A 21498-nucleotide genomic window follows, 5' to 3' on the forward strand; every position below is an offset into this window, starting at 1 on the left:
TGTGCTCCCTGCTGACTGTGTGTATCAGCACACCAGTCTAGTTCCCTCCAAGGGAAATGCAGGGTGATGTAACTGTACCTTGAGAAGCATCTCCCATGGTGAGACACAAACATTATGATCACGTGCACAGTAATGTGCCAAAACACATTTTGCTGCATCTTCAAACTACAACCTTGCAGCATGGCAGCAGATAAAACTCTGAAAAGACAGAGTGCATCCTAATTCATTCAATATAATAAGACATTAAAGAACAATGTATCATTTAAAAACATTACAATCCCTTCATATTTGTAATCAGTAGTAGCAAAATAAAGTGAGGAGGGCAGAGATGAAGACCACATTATACCATTTTGTCTAAACTAGCAACATACAACTGGATTTGAACTGAAAAATTTCATTAGATATTCAGAATAAATCATTTCAGACATAGTACACAGATTTTATCTTATCCTCTTTTTTTAGTTTTCCAAAGCACCACTGGATTTGATAACATCAAAAAATTATGATAACTATCTATTTCCACTTCAAGAAACAAAGTTTCTGTTTAATCTGAGGTACAGCACATAACTTTTGTGGGCTCAGTCAGTGCACTTGGACAATAATCTGTTCTTTCTCACTTGTTTATCAGGCAATTTCACATCTATGCAACATATCTGAATATTTACATAACAATATATGGATTTACTAAGGCAATTTCTCATCTGTGTAACATATCTGAATATTTACATAATAATATATGGATTTACATTACAAATATAACCATAAAATTGAAAGAAAAACAGCAGATATGAATTTTTGTAAATCAGTTATGTTCTAAAAACTTAAGTTATTTAAAGCAACTAATGACTTTCCCCAGTATTTCTATTTTTCTTGACGAACTTATAAAAAGAAATCAGAAATCACATTTCTTTCTGGTTCACAGCAGCCATCTCAGTACTTAAGATGCTAAAAGAAACAATATCTCATTTTCAGAAACGTACAAAAAAGGGAAAATAAAGTGTTAATGTTTTGACAGGTATTATAAAGAAGCAGAAGGCCTTCCAAAAAGACACTATGCACACTGTTTGGGGAACAGTGAACACAATCAGGGTGCTCATAAACATGGACAAATTGTCAATCAGTGCTACACTTTTAGTTTGACCAGTTCATAAAGACAGTGCCCAAGAAGGACACTTCTGGACTGTGATAAGTTACTACTGAAAGCGATTTTATTAAAAAGTGAAAGTGATTTTTTTAAGCAATGTATCAAACAAAATATATATAATCAGTGCAGAGTAGGTACAAAATGTAGTTAGCTGCACTTTAAAAAATGATTTTCTCCCCATATAAAATAAACTTCGCCTTCCTTTTAAACATCAACAATCCATTTACAATCAATCAAACAACAGGCAGGAATAATAAAATGATGCACTAGCTAATTACATCTACAAGCAACATTTTTAAGAGAAATTATTAACTAACTACTCCTCAACAAGCTATCATACAATACAGAAGAGAAGCCATAAAAAAATAATCTGTAAAGGGACTACTGATACGTTTATTAACTTGTTTTCTATCAAAATTCACCAGTCTTGCTTCTGCGTATTCCACAACACCACTGAAGGAACAACAGCTAATAAAAACACTTGAATTTCCACGGGTTGCTGCTACCATTTCCTTAAAACCACTAGGTGGTGATAGCTCGACACAGATCAGCTTTCATTCTGTTAAAATCAGTGTAAACTGCAACCAGACAGTATCGTTTCCAATAAAATTTAAAGCTCCTCTCTTTGTACTAAAACGAGGAACACTTAATCCTTTTAACTTTGTAAATTGCTGTAGCAAAGACTTACCTGCTTCAGTCACATCCTTTCACCCTGTTCTTATCCATTAAAACACTTACAGATGCCTTGAAGAAAACTCAGATCATTCACTCAAAACAGCCTTTCACCTTGTTTCTGGCTGAGTCACACAGCTCTCGTATGCTCTATAGTCTTTTCGTAGCAGATGCCTCTAAAACATCGTGACAGCTCTATCTTTAAATCCTTTTTCCACACCACTACTTGTAAAGCTGCTTCCACAAGTCTATTAAGGCCCTCAAAGGTGAGGCTGCCGCTTTTTATTTGCCTCAAACTCTTGTCTAGATTCCTAGGGCAGTTGAAATAGATTGCTTTTAGATAATATCCATGCCACTGCACTTTTTCTCAGAATATTTGAGTCATAACTTTCCCCCAAGTTCACTCAGCTGCAAAACTAATCACAAGTCCCCCTATCCACAAGTAGCTAAGCAAAGCTCAGGATGAAATCACTTCTGTTGAAAGGCTTGTCCACCAGGCACACCCGAGCCCTGCTACCGCCCTTGGCTGTAGCTGTGAAACACTGCTTGGTTTGGATGGGGATGGCAGGCCTGTGTGGAAGTTACTTGTTAACATATTATGTTTTCTAGTAAATATTAACATATTCTGTTTTCTTGCTTCTCTTTAACTGACATCCAGTTGCTGCCCTGTAGTTTATAGCTCAGTGCAAATACACAGTTTGGAATGAACTAAGTATAATTTATGTCGGGGAAATGGGGATGAAGGATATAACAAGTACATTAGTTAACAGCATGGCTTAAATAGGCTTCAAACTAAAGCTGAGAAACTTCTACTTAAACCACAAGCAATCCAACATAAAAAATCAACAGGAAATCAGAGTTACAAAGCAGTAAAATACATGGATCATTTCCCAAAAGAGATAGAAAGAGACTAGACTGAGATAGAGACACTAGACTGAGAGATCCCATGCTGTTCCCAAATCTGCATCAGACTGTCATTAGAGTACATCAGAGAATGATAAACCCATGAAAGTAAAGAAAAGAAACACAAATTCTTAATTAAATAGCTTTATCTCCTAAAAAATCTGCTCTTTCTCAAGTAACCTATAAAATCATCTGTCAGTCCTTTACACTTTCCTGATGTTCCACCTCTCCCCATGGTTCAAGCTGGTGCCTCTTCCACGACACAGGGCATGAACTGTACAGTACAGAGTAAGGCCTCCCAGATTTCCACCTGGACTCAAGAATGGTTTAAGTTAGCAGAAGACTGACACCATGGCCCCAATTCTGTCCTGAAACAAGGAGTTCTATGGATTAGTTATGGCTTATATAAAAACAAGACCAAAATAGTATGACAAAATTCAACCTCCAAGTCAGTGTTGTATTATTAAAAAAAAAACAAAACAAACGGTGCACAAAGTAAAATCTGGTTTTGTTCAGTGCTTGATCTGTTTCCTTTCAATTCATACATTTCTTCCTGGCCTTGTGTGGACCTTAAAACCACTGCAGTTAATAGTGGTAGCAAAGTCAAACTCTGTAAAGAATGAGAAATTAGAAACATTCAACACAAGTCTGCACCATTCAGCACCTGTTCAAGTTTCTAGTATCTCTTAGTAATCCTTAGTTTTAGAAGCACTGCTAAGATTCCACAGGAAATTTTCCACACAGCTAACCATTTTCACTAGCTAGTTCCTGCTACATTTCTATAGGATCCTGTTTCAGGGACAAACTTTATGTTGGTATCATCATAGCTGCCACCTGTCATGCTGCCTTACTTCACTTTGAAAAGAGAAACAAGTCTCATTCCTTCAGGCTGCAAGAAATATCCCCTCCTTTTCTGGGTCCGTATGATACAGATTTTCTTCCACTGAATTAAACTCACTGTACTGTCACTTAGTGCAAATGAGAAAGCAAAAAGGGCATTTTAAAGCATCCCAACCACAAAATAAATGTTTGAATAATATTCTCAAATGTTGTTTCAAAAAAAACCACCAGCAAACAAACAAACCCATGAGGGAAAATAATAATAACCTCAGGCAATGTCCACAGTGAATTCCAAAGTATAAATAGCTCAGTTGAAAGCAGAACAAAAGTTGGGTTGTGTTATCATGCAGCTGAGCCAAAAATAAAGCTTCTTTGAAATTGCTTTAGAGAATCTCATAATTCTTACAAATCTTAATGCCTTAATCTTTCCCTTTAACCTTTCTCCAGCTAGATAAAAGGAATTAAAATAAAGCTTCTGATTCTGAGGAACAGAATGTTTGGTATCTACTGTTGATAAAAAGAAGAATAATAAGCCTTTGAACATTGCTTGACCTCTCCCTTTGTATCAACCTAAAGATAGTATTTTTGTAGGTATTACATAATTTCAGTTCTAAAGTAGAAAAATTCTCCAATAGACATTTTCCTTGGTCCTTTTTCTACAGTAATTGATGCAAAAAACCCCAAATGTATGAAATAAAACATATATTTGATTATTCTAATATTTACGTTGAATTTCAGGCACCAAACAAGTAAAATTCAAACTACTGAAGTCTTAAGGAAGCCACAACTAAAAAATACAGCAGGTCTTTTCATTCATTAACCAGGCATGCTTTTGTCTTTCTGAAACCAGGTATCAGAAGATTCTTAATATGATGCCAAGATATACAGGATATAAATTATAAAGAATCTAATATCTCCATGTAAGTTTGTATTAGTCCATGAAGTGCTCTGAAAAACACAACCTGATAGGATGCCTGACTGATTTTTAAATTAGTCACGTCATGAACAATGCAAGGTGGAATTTATTACCAAAAAACCAAAGAATGCATAAACAAGAGCGTCTCCTAAATATCTCTGTACTCGTTCGTCATTCAGGAAACGCAAAATTACTCAGCTTCAAAAAGATGATATTCCTGAAGGGGAATATTTCAGACAGGACAATTCTTACTGCGTTTTCAGAGTTGAAAAGACTTTCCTTTGCCAAACAAGAAACCAGTCTTTCTTTGTTCAGAACTCTCATGTGCAAGATTTCCATAAAACTCCATTTATCATCTTAGAGCTGTTGGTAAGAGATAAGGAGATAGCTTTCTGTGGGAAATGATGACATTGGAGACACAGAGGACACCACTTACTGACATCACTAAAGGCACAGAGCTTCAATCAAGTGACATAGAAAGCCTTCAGGATGGTGACATCTTCTGTCAAAACTTGAGATTTGGTTTAGGCCAAAAGTCTGAGTATCTGAGTATTTCTCATTGCATTTTTAGTTTACAGAATGAGTTTTTCCCAAGTGAATGACTTTCTGTATATATTGTGTATATTACTACTTGCTGATTTCATGGCATTTTGAATGTGTGCTCTGTGGGGTGCTGCTCTAAAAAGAAAAGCAAAGTAAATAAGTTATTAATCATAATTTGCATCTATTAATTTCCTTCCAAATTTGCTGACCAGATGAAAAATGTGCCAGAGCTTTTCTGAAGATGAAAAATTAACTACAACTCAGTAAAAAAAGGTATGGAAAAAGCAGTGGGTATCTAATTCATTAAGGGAGGCATTAACATCATGATAGACCTTAGTATGAAGGAGGAGAATTTTTAAATACCTCTTCTGAGCATGATTTACTCTGAATAGCTGCAGTTTTGGTACTCCTATCACCTACTCATTACAACTGCTCCAGAACAGGTTCTAAGAACACCTTCCTTTCTTAGAGAAACTAACTCCCATAGCTGGAAAAAAAAAAAAATAAATTCCAGAATATTTTTCTCCTTAAAACTATTATTTAGTTCAACTGAAAGATTTTGCGGCTATATATATCAATTTAGTTAATTTTTCTTACTATACAGGAACAAACCCAAGCCAATCTATTTGAAGCTCTTGTCTTTTTAACTCGTATTTTGTACCAAATACCAATTTTCCTAGCTGTTCAAAATGTAAAGAAAAATAATTCACAGAATGTTTTAGGTTGGAAGGGACCTCAGACAGTCTCTAGTTTCAACCCTTCCACCATCCACTAGACCAGGGTGCTCAGAGCCCCATCCAAACTGTCCTCGAACACTTCCTGGGATGGGCCTTCCACAACTTCTCTGGGCAACCTGGCCCAGTGCCTCACTACCCTCACAATAAAAAAATTCTTCTTTTTTCCTCATTTAAACATAGTCTCAGTTAAAAGCTATTCTCCCTTGTCCTATCAATACATGCCCTTGTAAGAAGTCCTCCTCCAGCTTTCTTTTAGGCCCCTTTAGCTACTGGAAGGCTGCTTCCTCATGGTCCCAGCTCTCACTGCCTGTTGTAGCAGGGACCTGTCATCATCTTTGTGTCTCTCCTCCGGACTCCTTCCAACAGGTCCATGTCTTTTTTATGTTGGGGTCTCCCAGGGCTGGAGGCAGCTCTCCAGGTGATGGTTCATCAGAGGGAAGTAGAGCAGCAGAATCACCTCCCTTGACTTTCTGGCTGCGCAGCTTTTGACGCAGCCAAGATGCGGCTGGGCTGTGAGCGCACATTATTGGGTCATGTTGAATTTCTGGTCAACCAATGCTTCCAGGTACTTTCCTCAGGGCTGCTCTCAATCCATTCTCCTTGCAGCCTGATCTTTTGCTTCAGATTGCCCTGATCCAGTTACAAGATGGATTCACAAAATCACGGAACAGGTCACACTGGAAGGGACCACAGTGGGTCATGTATCCCAACCTCTCTGCTCAAGCAAGGCCATCCTAGAGCACACGGCACAAGATTGTGTCCAGACACTTCCTGAATATCTCCTGCGAAGGAGACTCCACAACCTCTCTGTGCAGCCTTGCATTTGGCCTTCTTGAACTTCATGACATTTCCATGGGCCCATCTCTCAAGCCTGTCCTGGTCCCTAAGGATGGCATCCCCTCCCTCCAGTACGATAACCACATAACACGCACATGTCAATGGAAACGTCTTTGGGGTGCATTAAGCATTTCTCTCAATCTCAAACCATGCTTTTCCAGTAATTTTGCATCAGCCACCAGAACTAACATTTAAGATCTCTACTCACATGCACTAGCAAAGTTGCTACTAATGCCATTTATATTAAATAAATGAGTATTAAAAGAACGAGTATTCCTTGGACAGTTGTGGTGTCTTTCTTTCCAAATTTGTAGGGAGATACCCAGTTTTAGAGATGACAGGAAAGAAAACAGATTGCTCACACTCACTGAGCAAGTGGCAGCCTGGCAGATCTGCCGATCTCAGCAGCCATTGACTGAGACTGTGTGTATATCTCCAGATGACCCAGCCCACAGGTGGAAAAAACTCAATGCCATTTGTCTCTTTTAAGTTTACCTGTTGTTTGAAGCAGCCTTCTTTCTCTGCACTCCAGGGGGGAGCTAGATGCATGCTGCTCACTCTGAATAAGCGGTGACAAGTTCACAGTTCCCAAAAATAGCATTGTGTACAGGCAGTAGCTGTGTCTCAGTAGTGCTGCTCTGCTTACATGGCATAATGCCTGCTATAGTTAGCGTTGCTTAGTCGGCTAATTAGCCGAGTGAAAGTCCTGCATGAGCAATTGCATATTATTTCCCACTGCAGAGTTAACTCAGCCGCGGTATCTCTGCATAATTTATCGCTGTCCACAAAAAGAGCTGGATTCCTGGTACGCCTGTGTGGTGATGATAAAGCAGATAACTAACCAATATCTATACATCCATCCCTGTGGTTTGTCCCACTTTTTGCTCCTAAGCTGATCGATTGAAAGAAGATATTCTGGTTTTAGTTTACAATTCTCAGAGAAACATACATTCAGTGAATATTTTACCTTAAAAAACATCAGAATGTATACTTACACATTAAAAAAAAATTGCTTATTACGGCTCCATAAACTCTAATTGTCCCTTTTCAGTATATTTTTATACTTCTAAACCAATTACTATAATATATTTTAAATAAGTCATTACAGCAGAAGCTACTGCAAAATTGAAAGAATATTTGTATTACAGGGTAAGAAAAAAATATAAGTGGAACCATTTAACGTTTCCAAAACATAGGGCTCTGATACTTTCAACTTATGTAATTAATTCAAATATGAATACTACTTTATTGCATCCTTGTGACATTTAGTTTACTAAAATAGTACATTATAATGATCCTAAAATATTACTTGGGGAAAACATTTCATTATCTTACCAATGTAAGTGTACATTTTTTTCCTCAGGGAATGACTGCTTTTTATGGAATAAATACAGGAATTTATAAATTCATACAGTATTTTGATAATCAATATTTACTTGGAAAAAAATCTAAAACATGACAACATTTATTAAATTAATGAAAAATAAGTAAAAAAACTTCTTATCTGAAACTTGAAGATCTTGATAAAACTTGAAATTAAGATAACTAAAAATTATTACAAAATTCACCTGGAGGATCCCAGGAACACTGCTAGGTGTTTAGAAAAACTGAGAGATTCAATGTCTATGAAATGCAGAAGGTTCATTTCCCACAGCCTTTTCCTTAGTGTAATAATTTATTCCTGGCATAAAGAGGGGTTTAAATGTTATTTCTCAATTGACAGATTTTTTACTCAATTTCCAGAAGTGCATCTTATTACAAAAGTGAAAGGCAACAAAGAACAGAGCTCAAGCTCTGTTGTGCAGCAGGCAGAGGCAAGAACAAAGGCACTTGCACTTCTCTGAGGAAGGTTAAGAATATTTCTATAACTGACATTAAGCAAAAAGAATAAATAATTTCCTGCACAATTCTCCAAATGCCTAATGCAATGAAAGGCAGCTGACAATCAGACTTCTGCTCTGACAACAGATGCCACATTCTAATAATTCAAACTATTTTATGAGCTACTGAAACACACTGATGTATGTCCTTGTTCTATTAAAATTCAGTAAGTTTTCAATTTTAGTCCTAGTTCAGTTTGAGTTAAGGAAGATCAAACCTAAAAACTGCCCAAAACATTTCATATGTATTTTGTCCTTAGAATCATGGCTATGGTACCCCAGTGGTTACTGTAAACAAAAAGTTAACCACACAGTTTGAGGTGTCGTGCAGAAGGTGACTCCTCCAGCAAGGGCATGACAATCTATTGTGTGGACCAGTGGAAAAGAGGACAAAGCCCTGCATCAATTTTATCTGCACTTCCCAAATCTTCAGAATCTCCAATGCTAGTGCAAAGTAAACTGTATATTATGCAATCACAAACTGACAGACAAAGTATAACCATAGGACACTTTTAAAAGTCAGTATAGACACTGTGAGAAGAAGCCAGATATATGCTTATATGAAAAAAATTACCCAGAAATCAAGAATTTAATTGCTAAGAATTAACCTCTCACTGAATTGTAGTGCCTCACCTAATTGTGAAGGAGTTTCATACAAGTTGAAATCATTTATATAAAATACAGCTCTACAAATCCATGAAGTTTATGATAATTTATTCTGAGATATTTCATAAACTCAATATTGTTATTATTATTTTAAAATTACAAGACTGTGATATAAAACAGCTTCCATCTCAAAGATATGATCAAAAATGGATAAATGGAATTTATGATACTGAAAAAAGGCAAGAAATTCTCCTTTATGTATTAGAACTTTGAGGGCTTGTGAGAAGGCAGTATTTTGGATATATATCCATTCATGGCCATTTGCAGCTCCTGATCAATCAGGAACCTAGAAGAGTTTACCTTGTCCTGAGGTATTGTTTTCACAATACCTCAGGACTTCACAAGTTTTCCCTTGGGGCTTTATGCTATACACTTTTTCTTCTGGATTGGTGACTGAATACAGAAACTTGTTATCCCAACCAAATAGCTTTGTTAGCTTTGTTTCAATCACAAGATCCAGGATCTGATGTGAAAGAGCAGCAAATACTGTCTATCTCGGCTTCTGCATGGCTTTCAACACTGTCTCTCACAACACTGTCATAGGTAATCTCAGGAATGATGGACTGGATGAATGGATGGATGGAGAACTGTCTGAACAGCAGATAGCAGAGGACTGTAATCAGTGTCATGGGCTCTAGTTGGAGGCCTGTCACTAATGGTGTCCCCCAAGGTTCAATACTGGGCCCAGAACTGTTTAATTTATTCATTAATGACTTGGATGAAGGTCCAGATGCCTCCTCAGCAAGTTCATGGATGACACAAAGCTGGGAGAAGCTTTGGGCTGATCCCCCTGAGTGATGTGCAGCCCTTCAGAAGGACCTGGACAGGTTGGAGAGATGGGCAGAAAGGAACCATCTGAAATTCCACAAAGGCAAATGCAGGATCCTGCACCAGGGGAGGAACAAGTGCAGGCACCAGCACAGAAAAGCAGCTCCACAGAGAAGGACCTGGAGACCCTGAACCAGCAGTTCTCCTTGTGGCCAAGAGAGCCAATGGTACTCTGGGCTGCATTAGGGAGAGCACTGACAGCAGGTCAAGGGAGGTGATCCTGCCCCTCTACTCAGCCCTGGTGAGGGGCATCTGGAGTGCTGTGTCCAGTTCTGGGCTCCTCAGTAAAGAGACATGGAGCTCCTGGAGCAGGTGCAGTGGAGGGTGACAAAGACGATGAAGGGACTGGAGCATCTCTGTTACGAGGACAGGCTGAGGGAACTGAGCCTCGAGAAGACACAAATGAAAGGGGAGCTCACCAATGTCTGTCAGTATCTGCAGGGAGGGTGCCAGGAGGATGGAGCCAGGCTCTGCTCAGAGGTTCCAAGCAATAGGACAAGACTGTTCACTGCCAATACTATCATACTTGCCATGTCTATACCAACATGAAAACTCATGGAATAAAACCTTTATGAGAGATTCAGATCTTTCCATAAATTAATCCATTAATCCCATCAGGTAGGCTAAATAATATCAAACTTGCTTTGAAATTCTTTCTTTCAAACCACCATGTTTAATAAGTTTTTGTCTACTGTGGCATTTGAGATTTTCCAGAACCTAGAACCTAAGGTTGATGTCATCAACTGCGAAGTATTAATCTTAGTATTTACCCAATTTGTGGAATACAAATGTATCAATTGTGTATCAATTAAAATTACACTGCTTAGACAGTTTATAATGAGAAAGAAAAATCACATGTTCATATACTCAACTTTCTTTCTGCCAACACATTATCTTTGTCCCATTAAAGAGCTTTATGCCATCTGTACCATCTGTGATACCAGCTGGTACATTGGTCCAAAAATATCTCTTCAATTATAGTATACTGATTAGTTTTTATATAGATTCAATTGCAGCTTAACTGAATTATAAAAATAAATTTATATTGGGAGGTTTTTTCCCCACTTCTGTGATTTGATTTTGGTAATAAAAATTCTAAAACTTCCTGTTATTTTCTTGAGATTTGGAGATTTTATAGTTTGAAGCACAAAAAATGAAGTAAAGAAATAGTTAAAATGAGGTTATAAATTAAGTAAGTTAGGTATTGACACCATGTTCAGAATGAGACACCAAACATTTCTAGCGAAAAATTAAATATTATTTTGTTATTATTTATTATTCAAAAATTGCAGAATCACAGAATAAACTAAAAAATAGTATTTTTCCCCAAAATGTTCCTTCTAAACAAATACAATATTCACTGAAAAGGTAAGCTATAAGTTGAGTGATATTTTGTTTTCCTACATAAAGATTTAACTTATCAGAATAGGGTTATTTATATAAAGCAATTGAGTGAAATTCTTTTTACTATGAGATTTAATGGCAAGATACTCATTCATTAGAGCAAGCCAAGATTTAGAATTACACAATTAAGTAAAAGGTATACATCCTTGTGTACCCCTCAGCCCTTGTAATAGGGATTGATGCATTACCCCTGCTTTTAAGCTGAACTACAAGCAAAGGTCTCAGTTTTATGTTATGAATAGTTCCCACACAGAAAATCTGGCATATATATTAATTACATAGGAAGTATACATCAAAAGAACTGTACCGTGAGCATAAATCCTAACAACATTAGTTCAGCCCCTTTCTACATAAGCATTGTGGCGCAACCTTTTAATGACATGATGATGTGCTTTAGTTTGAACAGAAGTTTCTTTTGATAAGTTAATTTAATTCATGGATATTAGCTATTTACCAAATTCAAAACTTCACACTTTCCTCATTTTGTGCCCCTGTAACTTACTTATCAAACATTATTGAAAATCTGAACTGAAAACAGACTTCTCTCTGATGTTCATCACTGCAGTGTCTGAGTGCTTCACAAACATTACTACGTTTATATTCAAAATACCCTTGTGAGATGAGAGGTTATTATTATACCTACTTTATGCAGAACAGAGGCACAGTGAGATTGAGATCAAAGGTATTGACTAATTTGGGCACTTGGCAGGAAACTCATGGAAGCTCATTTTCACAATGTTTAATACACAGCCTTTCATATATGTTCAAAGCCTAGTTAGTCATGGTGCAAGTGCTCAATATTCTACAAGTCAAACCCCAAGGATTCACTCAGAAAACAACACTTAGTGTCAACACCTAAAATTTGTCATGACTGACTCCTTTCACATCCCATCAGGGGAGGTTTAGATTAGATACCAGGATATGAGGAAAAGGTTCTTCACCCAGAGGGTGTTTGGGCACTGGAGCAGGCTCCTCAGAGAAGGGGTCACAGCACAAAGCCTGACAGAGCTCAAGTGTTTGAACAGCGCTGGTGGGCACACAGTGTGATTCTTGGGGTGTCCTGCACAGGGCCAGGAGTTGGACTTGATGACATTGATGAGTCCCTTCCAACTCAGCATATTCTGTGAGTCTATGACATGTGGGAGAAGAAATCTCCAGCATAAATTAACCATATGGACTTCTTTTTTTGTTTGTATCCTGTTTTGCTCACTATTTTCTAAATTGCTTGCCCAACAACTATGGGATTGCACTGTTTTTGTACTAAAAGTAGAGGGGTTATGGTTTTGGACAAATTTACAGCCAAGAAAGAGATAAACAGATAGCTGCAGTAAGTTACTATGTCCCCATATAATTCAAAACTAGAAGAAGATGGAATAACTTCTGTATTTGCTCACAGCGGAGAATACTGAGATTCAGAAACACATGAACAGATTTTATGTTACTGTAGGGACATACTGTGATGATTCCCCTACTCCATCCAGGTTTGATTTTTCTCACTGGTCACTTTTCATCTCAGTTTCATCAGAAGTGGTATGAATGAAAGGACTTAGTTTAAGCAGTCAAACTATCACAGCTGGAAAAGGGTAGCTCTTGCCAACAGAATAGTATTCAGTTTAAAATTTTACCTTTCAACCAGCAAAGATAAACACAAACGTGCAAAGATAAACAGAGACATTTATTACAGCTCTGCTGACAGATGCTACAGCCAAAAGCTGTAGTATTTTTATGGCTTTAAATATATATATATATACACACTAAGTGTACAGAACAAAGAAACCAGATGTAGCGATGCTAATTCTATTGGGAGGAACTTGGTGATGTGAGCTGACAGAAGTTTAACTACAATGCATTCTTGCTGGCAGTCCTTGCTGTTACATTCAAGACAACTTGAACCTATGCACACCTTAGGACAGCAGGAGGTGATGAAACCAGCTTCACCTTACTATTGCCCTAGACTTTGAGTTCTCCCACTGTCAGAAATAGGTTTTCTCTGCTGCTGAAAATGATAAGCCCAACCCTCTCAAGCGTCTTGCTTTTATACTCACAAGACCAAAGATAACAAAAATTAAATGATGTTTTAGAAAAGGACTTTTAGTATTACAGTTAATAAAATTTTTCAACTTTTTTATCTATTGTAATTTTCCTTTTCCCACTCTGTATAACAAAGAAATCAGGCTGGCCTCAAACATGGAGGGTTGCAGAGAACAGTACAAAAGGCACACAGGTAGCTCAGTATTTCCTGCACCATTTCCTGTGACATATGTGAAGCCAAGCATGCCTTCTGCTTTCCTACAAAGTATAGGCTTGCTGGCATTTGGCTGGGGTGATCTGGAAAATTCAGTTGCACTGTTGCCACATATGACTAATACTGTCATTGAGCCCACTAAACATTTAGATGGCTTGGTGCAAAACTTCGCCTTCTTATTGACTTTTTATTAGTTTCTTGCACACAGGAAGGATGAGTAAGAAAGTTAAATAACTGAGAACACATCTCCTTGCCAAGAAGATAATGCTGCTGGGAGGAACAGCAGGAAGGTGCCAGCAGGACAGCATTACTGCAACAATGAAAAGCCCCGTATCCTCCCACTTACCCCTTTTGGGCTGAAAGAAGGGCAAATCTATCCTATCAGAACTGTTGGGTGCCAGAACTACCAAGACCATACTGCAGGCTCCCATGGAAACAAGAATTTAAATTAAAAGGGGGGAGGGATAGCAGGAGCAAACAAAGCAACATGCGATTTTGTCATTTTCTATAGGTTTATCCTCCTTTCTTCTGCCCTAACTTTTCACTTCTGAGATATGCTGGTTTTCCTTTTATTTTGATCTTTTGTGAAAAGTTATCCAGTCATAATGATTCAGCATGGCAAAAACAAAATCAAACAAAACCAAAAACCTTGGTTTTGCATACTTTTTTAAAGAAACTGCTTCTGTCAGCTACCTTGATCTGCAATAGAAGTGCTTCTTCCAGTCCCAGGATTTTTTCCAGGGACAGATGCTTGCAAATGCAGTTGTATTATACTGCACTCATAAACAGTGAATTCAGTAAACAAAAAGCAGATCTCACCAACCACCACGACAAATTCAGTTCTTTATGAGCCCTACCATTTATAAAAAGACATTCAGAGCTCTCATTTAATCTGGAATACTCTCAGTATATTTAGTCATTTAAATTGCTGGAAAAATGCCCAGATGGAAAGTGGCAAGATATTTAAAGATTTATTCCATTTTCTAAGTATGCCATGAATATAAAAGTCTGTCCACTTAATCCACTTAATGCTTCTTTGCCCTATTAGTTTTGGATTGATAAAATGTTTTTAAATAAAAAATCAGCAGTTGGCAGACACGGTAAAAATCAAAGATACTGTGAGTACAGAGACTTAATAGGAATATATATTGGTTTGTTACAGGATATATTTAAGTTTCTAAAAGTAGTGAACTTCTACCATTTCTTGTATTCTAAACCTTGCTAGCTTACTAGAACTTGATTTCTAGGTAACAGATTTTCAATAAATTAGCAACTCTTCTTTTTTTTTTTTAAAAAAAAACCACTGACCTTCATGTGAAAACAAAGGAAAATGTGGGGAAACAAAATTAGACATCGGATTTTCCGATCAAAATGTCAGAATATCATAATTTGTTTTCATCTTCAGATTATATAATTTCTATATTGTAGTGCAATAAACAGTTTTTAAATATTTGCATAATATTGAAGCAGTAACTTCAATTTTGCTAGAGAAACAAGAAGAATTAGAGAAAATTATATTTCTGGTATAACTAGCTGATTAAAAAGTAGTTAATCAGCTATTCCTTACATTATTCAGCCCAATTGAAGAAGATGGTAGGATTGTGTTTAAATACTTTAAACTGACTGAACAGTAAGTTGATCACTGGTAAGATTAATGATCTCATAAGAAAAAAATTAAATTTCACTATGTAGAGTCCAGAGTGATATCCCTGTAAAGATTCCAGCCAGCTTGATGGTTTCTCATGCTTTTTATATTAAAAGAAAATATATATTTGCAATGATTAATCAAAAAATAAATGATTTATAGACAGAGTCTGTTCATAGCTCTTAATTAGATCTAATTTAATATTACACATTCTTAGGGTGCTTATGCAAACTGCTTCATGCTAATACTGGTCAGTAGGAAGAGAAAGAGACACAAAGGGCAAAAAAGCTCATGAGTTCAAGATACTGCTCTGTAAATGCAGAGTTTTAGGCAGCAACTTGCCATGAGTTAAGGCTTCATCTTCCAGCATCATGTCCCTCCTGATAACAACAACGCTGGAATTACAAAGGTGGCAATTGCAGGAGACCATAAAAATCCATTCTGACATGAAGGAAACAAACCTCCAAGAGAAAAGGAGAGACAGACCTTGTTGTGAAATGTTTATATATCCAGGGAAGCATAAAGCAGAAACTCCATGAAGTGATACAGCCACTTCTTTCTAAGCCTTATTTCTCAGGGGTTAATTGTGGATCATGTTTCACCCTTTGAATGTCAAACCTTCAGGAAATCTGATTCCCATGGAATATCATTCTCTTAACTCTAAGGAGAACTGACTCCACAGTCTGCACTTTGCAACTTTCTGCCTTTGTATCAAGCATCTTTAAAAACTTGGTTATGGATAGTACTTACTTTTATAAGCCCTAATAACTGCTTCAAGTGCTCTAAAGATGCATGTATGAATTCTCCCCAGACTGTAAACTAGTGGCTATTGCAAGAGTTTGGACACTTTATTCTAAACTTTGGAAATGTTTAAAAACCTTTTAAGTACACAGTAAAGCTGCAAGATTTTTTGTAATGACTGTGGCCTCTAACTTATAATTTTAAAGCTTTAAGAAGAATCAAAATCTTCATAAGATATATATTCATGGGGTATTTCTTATGAGAAATAAAGAATGGCTATTAAATTGTCTCAATCCAAAAATGATGTGACAATTTTATACATACAGAAGTGTGTGCCAGTCTCACATTTTCATTAGCTACATGCATTACTCAGTTTAACAAGTGGCTACACAACTACACAGTAAAACCCCTTTTCAAAACATTCATCATTCTGGATTAATCACGATTCTAAATTGTGAGAATTGGTGTTTTTCCAATTCCCATTTTAATGCTCTGAAAGACAGAAGAATTCCTACATAGTACACCTTCCTGTTAATTTGTGACATAAACTGTTACTGTGGACCTGAAGAGAGTACTAGAAGTCTTATTGAGAGTAAATCTCTCCGTGCTAAAAATTTAAAAGAAAATTATGTTCACCAGGGAGAGCCTCTAATTTTATTGTCATGATTTGTCTTTCAGAGATAGCATTTGGCAAGAAGGAAAAAAACTACAAGGTGCCCCTTTCTGCCAGGTAACTTAATAGAAACTCCTTTGTCTGAGATTATAATGGGTGAATAGGTTTTAGTGTAAAGCAAAAGAAAAAACATTAAAAATATATGATTACCCCTCATCTTTTTTCTTTTCTTAGCATTTTTAAAACACCTTTTTCATACTCAGTAAATATATACAACTACATCTTTATTCTAATGTGAAGAATTATTTAGCTAAGAATACAATCCTATATTGGTTTCAAGGAAAAAAAAAATGAAATAAATAAAAATGTCCACTTAACAACAATTTTACATTGAAATGGATTATATTCACATTTTTCATCCAGTTCATTGAGCTAAAAAAATATGTATATATTTTGTATTGAATATTTGTTCAGAAGGTAAAACTTTCATAACACAAAATGGATCATTGGCACAGAGAGCCAGAAGTTATAGGATAACATGAAACCTTGGCTTATTAGAGACAAATAAGAAAATAGAGCTAATTCACAGTTCATTGTAATTAAATAAATACCCAAAGAAATATTGAGCAACGTTCATTAATTGTGAAGAAAATATCATTCAAAGACACAAAGTGAATAAGCTTTTTTGCCATTTAAGTTTTCCTGGGTCCAAGTTCTGGGCACAAATTTACTTCAGAATAACATGTACACGAAGAGCAGCAGCGTCAAACTGTAAAACACTTTAATAAATATTTCAAAGAGATGAAGCAGGCTAAATATTGCTTGTTTTGAATTCTCAAGCAAATTTCCTTTAGTAGTTTTTATAAAAGAAAAATTTCTGTATTGCCTAAAACCACTAAAGGTTCAATTTTTAAATTAATTTCTATGCTTGTGTTCAGAATATAAAATCTCAGATATGCTAATCTCTTCAGTCATTAGTAGATGCAGTAACAGACTGCAAATCTTCCTTTTTCAGCATTCAAGAAATATTGCAGAGGGTTATGGTAATTATTTACATGCTGAACACCTAGAATGGAAAGGAGAAGTGGATTTGGCAAGGGACACAGTCCTCGGTCTCTCCACAATTTCTCTCTCAATCCCTCCCTCAATCTCCACTTCTTTTTCTTCCCTCTTCCTCCCCCAGCTCTTTTTTTCTCTTAGAGGCTTTCAGACTCAAAATTGCAAAGCCATGTGAACTGCAGTTCTATAGGCACAGAGGACAAATGTTTCCGAGTGCCCATAAAAAGGTCGTCCCATGTAAATCTGTGATTTCAAGAGAAAACAATGCTCAAAGCATCTGTGAGAAATCTGAGGGGGGAAAAAAAAAAACCCACAAAAATTACAGGATGTAGTTTGAAATTATAGGAAATAAAAAAAATGACACATCTGACAGGCAATAAAAATTCAGTTACTGGTCTTGTTAAGATCTGAACTGTGTATCAACCATGGTTTAGGGAGATGACTGTTAGTAAAGATCAGTTACTGGGACAAGGCAATGAAGTCAGGATTATATGGTATTCCTAACACTGAAAATTTATTATTTATTGGTATTTTATGACACTTCTATCACACCATTTATTTCATATTTTTCCTGTAGGGAAGGTTAATTAGGACCAGGCAGATTTCAGGAACTACCATTCAATGCACAAGCAAACAAAAAATGCTTTTGCTTCAATAATCAAGTTAGGGAAAAAATCCTATTTCATCAGTCATGATACTTTCTAATTAAGGCAGTTGAGAGCTTTGATAGAGGAATGCAAATCCTGTATGTAATCCTGATGTCACCACATTCTACCTTACATGTTGTCCTTGCCTCATCACTTCACCGCACAAAAGAAAAGCACACAGTAAGTAATGCTGAGAGACTTTGGAAAAATGTTTCAATCCAAAGGACCCCTATCCTATATGAATAAATGCTTTTGTTAATTTTTAACTAGGGGAAAAGCTTTTCATGGTCTCTGAGAGACCATGAGATGTGACTAGATTTCAAAGCAATGGTCAGCTTATTTGCATAGGACAAGCAAAGGCAATGGACCACAGGAGACAAACCACTTCCCTGTTCACACAAAGTCCATATTTAAAAGTCTGGTACTGACAACCTTCAGCAGGAATTTTTTGAGCTATTCAAGGTTTGAGACAGCATGAAGTATCCTAGGCAGAGCTGAATTTTAACTAGCTCTGAAATAACTTGGGCTATTTTTTCCATATATACTTTGTCACATGTACTGTTTGGCAGGGAAAGACACACACAATGATTGACAGTTTGGGATTATTTCTAAAGCACTCATACCTCAACTCATAAATATGTGATATGAGGAAACACAAACAGTGTAAAAAACATAAATAAACAGTTCATCATGTCTAATATTTTTAGCAGTATGAAACGCAGAGTCAGCATAAAATAAAATGCCTCCAAATTTATCTTCATGACAACTTGTTGTCCTCTTGGTCTCTCTCATTTGCATTTCACAAAATCTGCAGCAAATGTATATTCATGGCATAGAATGATCATGAAAGACTCCTAAGTGCCCTAGGTTAGCTGAGCAGGCTGCCAATTTAGTGAGGGGACAGTTCAGGGCTCCCCATTTTTGAAACTGAGCATTTAAAATTCAAAGTTTTTCAACACAATCTTTAAACTTGGGCTCAGAGTTTATTGCAGCATCAAGCTCTCACTGATTATTTGCTGGCACTGTCACAGTCTGTTCCTCTGGCCTCCACTCAAGATACCTGCTCTCTGAAACTGCTGTCTAATGGAATTAGACAAATTACCAAGCTTGAGTATTGATTAAAATACTGGGTTTAGTATGAAAACATTTCTCATTGACCATAACCATGCTATTCCATTTACTTTTCTCTGAAATACAAGAAGGTGCTTTTTTTTAATTCTCTTGATCATCCTTTTGAGGATGCACTCGTGCATTGAATCCATGCTGTTTAAATCCTGTATCAAAAAGGGTTGAGTATAATTATCTTTCCAGTACTTATGAAATAACATTCATCTTATTCCCAGATTTTGAAACAGGAAGAATAGGAAGACATCCCCAGAGTGACAACATTCTAAAATTTTATATAAGAGTTAAGATTTGCCATTCTGGAAATAGAGTTATATCATCCTAACATTGCCGTAAATCAAATATTTTCCTGCTGCAAATTCATAAATGGAAATTGTTTCTGAAAGAATAATTAATTTTCTGAAGCTAAAACCTGTTGACAAACTCAGTTGCAAGATTACAATACAAATAACCTAAAACATGAAACATTAATTGTAGAGGAGAAATAGTAACTGTTTTAAAAGAAAGATCAAATATCCATTACTTTCCAGCATCTCCAGCTGCAAACTGTTACAAGGGCAATGAATTACCAAATAATCTGGTATTTAGAGCCATCATGATTCTTTAGAAGTACAAACAAAAAAATTCAGCTATTCAGTTATTTTTTAAATACTAAACTGCAAGCCTTAATTGCCTAATGACTATTTTTATAGCACTCTACCAGTGTAAGTTGACTTAAGATACCCAATGGGGAATCTGATTTGTGTAAAAGAGTATCTAAGTGGGAATGAGCCACCACAATATGGTTTGCAAACCCACTCTCACTCTTCCAGCAGAAAACAGGAGGTACTGAGCAAGCAGCTCTGTAGCCACATGCTCTTAGCTCCTACAGCACTGCCATGAGTCCTAGGAACGCTCAGTCATTGCAGCCCAACAAAACCTATTTGGCCAGTGAGGTCACCTTGGACAACAGCACAGTGCTGAAGAAAGTACCTCAGAATGTCTGTCTTCTTGATCCTGATAAACATTTAAATCTTCTTGTAAAGGTATCCCTATGGGAATACACTTTCTATCGTTTGGTACTACAAAAGCAAAATAATAGCTTCATTTTGAGTTAACTATGTGTCAGATACCGATTTTGTCTCTGCCAGAGTAACCCAGAGTAATTTAACTGAGCCTGATTTTACAGTGATTCATCTGTCTGCTAATTCACTTTACCAGAATAAAATAAATCCTTAATTCTATCATCACGTATTGACTGTTTTAAGACCCTTTTCTGAGGTGTAAATTATTAGCCTGTTTGAAGGTATTGAAGAATCAGACCTATAAACTTCAATGGTATTTGCCTTAGATTCTCCCATCATTTCTAGGCAGGTGATTGCTTCAAGCTACTGAGATTGATGATAAATAATCCAGTGGAAAAAAAAATCTAAAAATCTGCATGAACAGAAGAATGAGTGTTCTGAAAGAGTTACAGAAACCCTATTTTTGCCTCATTAGCTGCAGTAACAATAAAAAAAAAAAAAGAAAAAAAAGAAAGTGCAGCAAATTATAGGTACAACCTTATCAAATATTAGGAAATCAAACATGTATTTAGCAAACCATAATATGCATGTGATTAAAGCAGCCATTTGTTGAAAAAATTAACTGAAACCTTTAAAAATGAGTGGCTGAGAATCACTAAATGTTTATGCTTAGATTAAAAGGCATATGAAGCACTTATTTACTTGGACAATGCAGAGATCAGTGCAGCTTAAAACCAGAGGTAGGTCGTATTTAACCAGAACATTGTTTCTAAAAGCTGGAACTAAGCTACTAGAGCACAGCCTTTGAAGTAAATGTAGAAATAAAGTAACATGTCACACACTCAGGTTATGGTGAGTTAGCTCTTCATGACAAAGCAGTGTCATGCGTATTTTTTCATTCTGTTTGACACAAATTGGATATACTGAGGACATGGTTTGGGGTTTATTTGTTTGTTTGTTTATTTCTGTCAAAGGAATGAAAAATGCTGCCAAAATGCAAAAGAATTGTTCAGGGCAGTGTTCTCTTTTCTCATCTGTTTTTAGATAAT

At 36.4% G+C, this 21498-nt stretch overlaps 1 protein-coding gene across 5 annotated transcripts in view; it reads right to left on the bottom strand.

The window, feature by feature from the left end:
* The window catches only part of KCNIP4 (potassium voltage-gated channel interacting protein 4), a 386258-nt gene that overhangs the window by 320402 nt on the left and 44358 nt on the right, over positions 1-21498 (bottom strand). The gene's annotated exons all lie outside the window — the stretch shown is intronic.

This window comes from Pseudopodoces humilis, chromosome 6, assembly GCF_049639895.1.
Source record: "Pseudopodoces humilis isolate 2021_Gansu_Grassland_sample_001 chromosome 6, ASM4963989v1, whole genome shotgun sequence".
NCBI lineage: Eukaryota > Metazoa > Chordata > Aves > Passeriformes > Paridae > Pseudopodoces > Pseudopodoces humilis.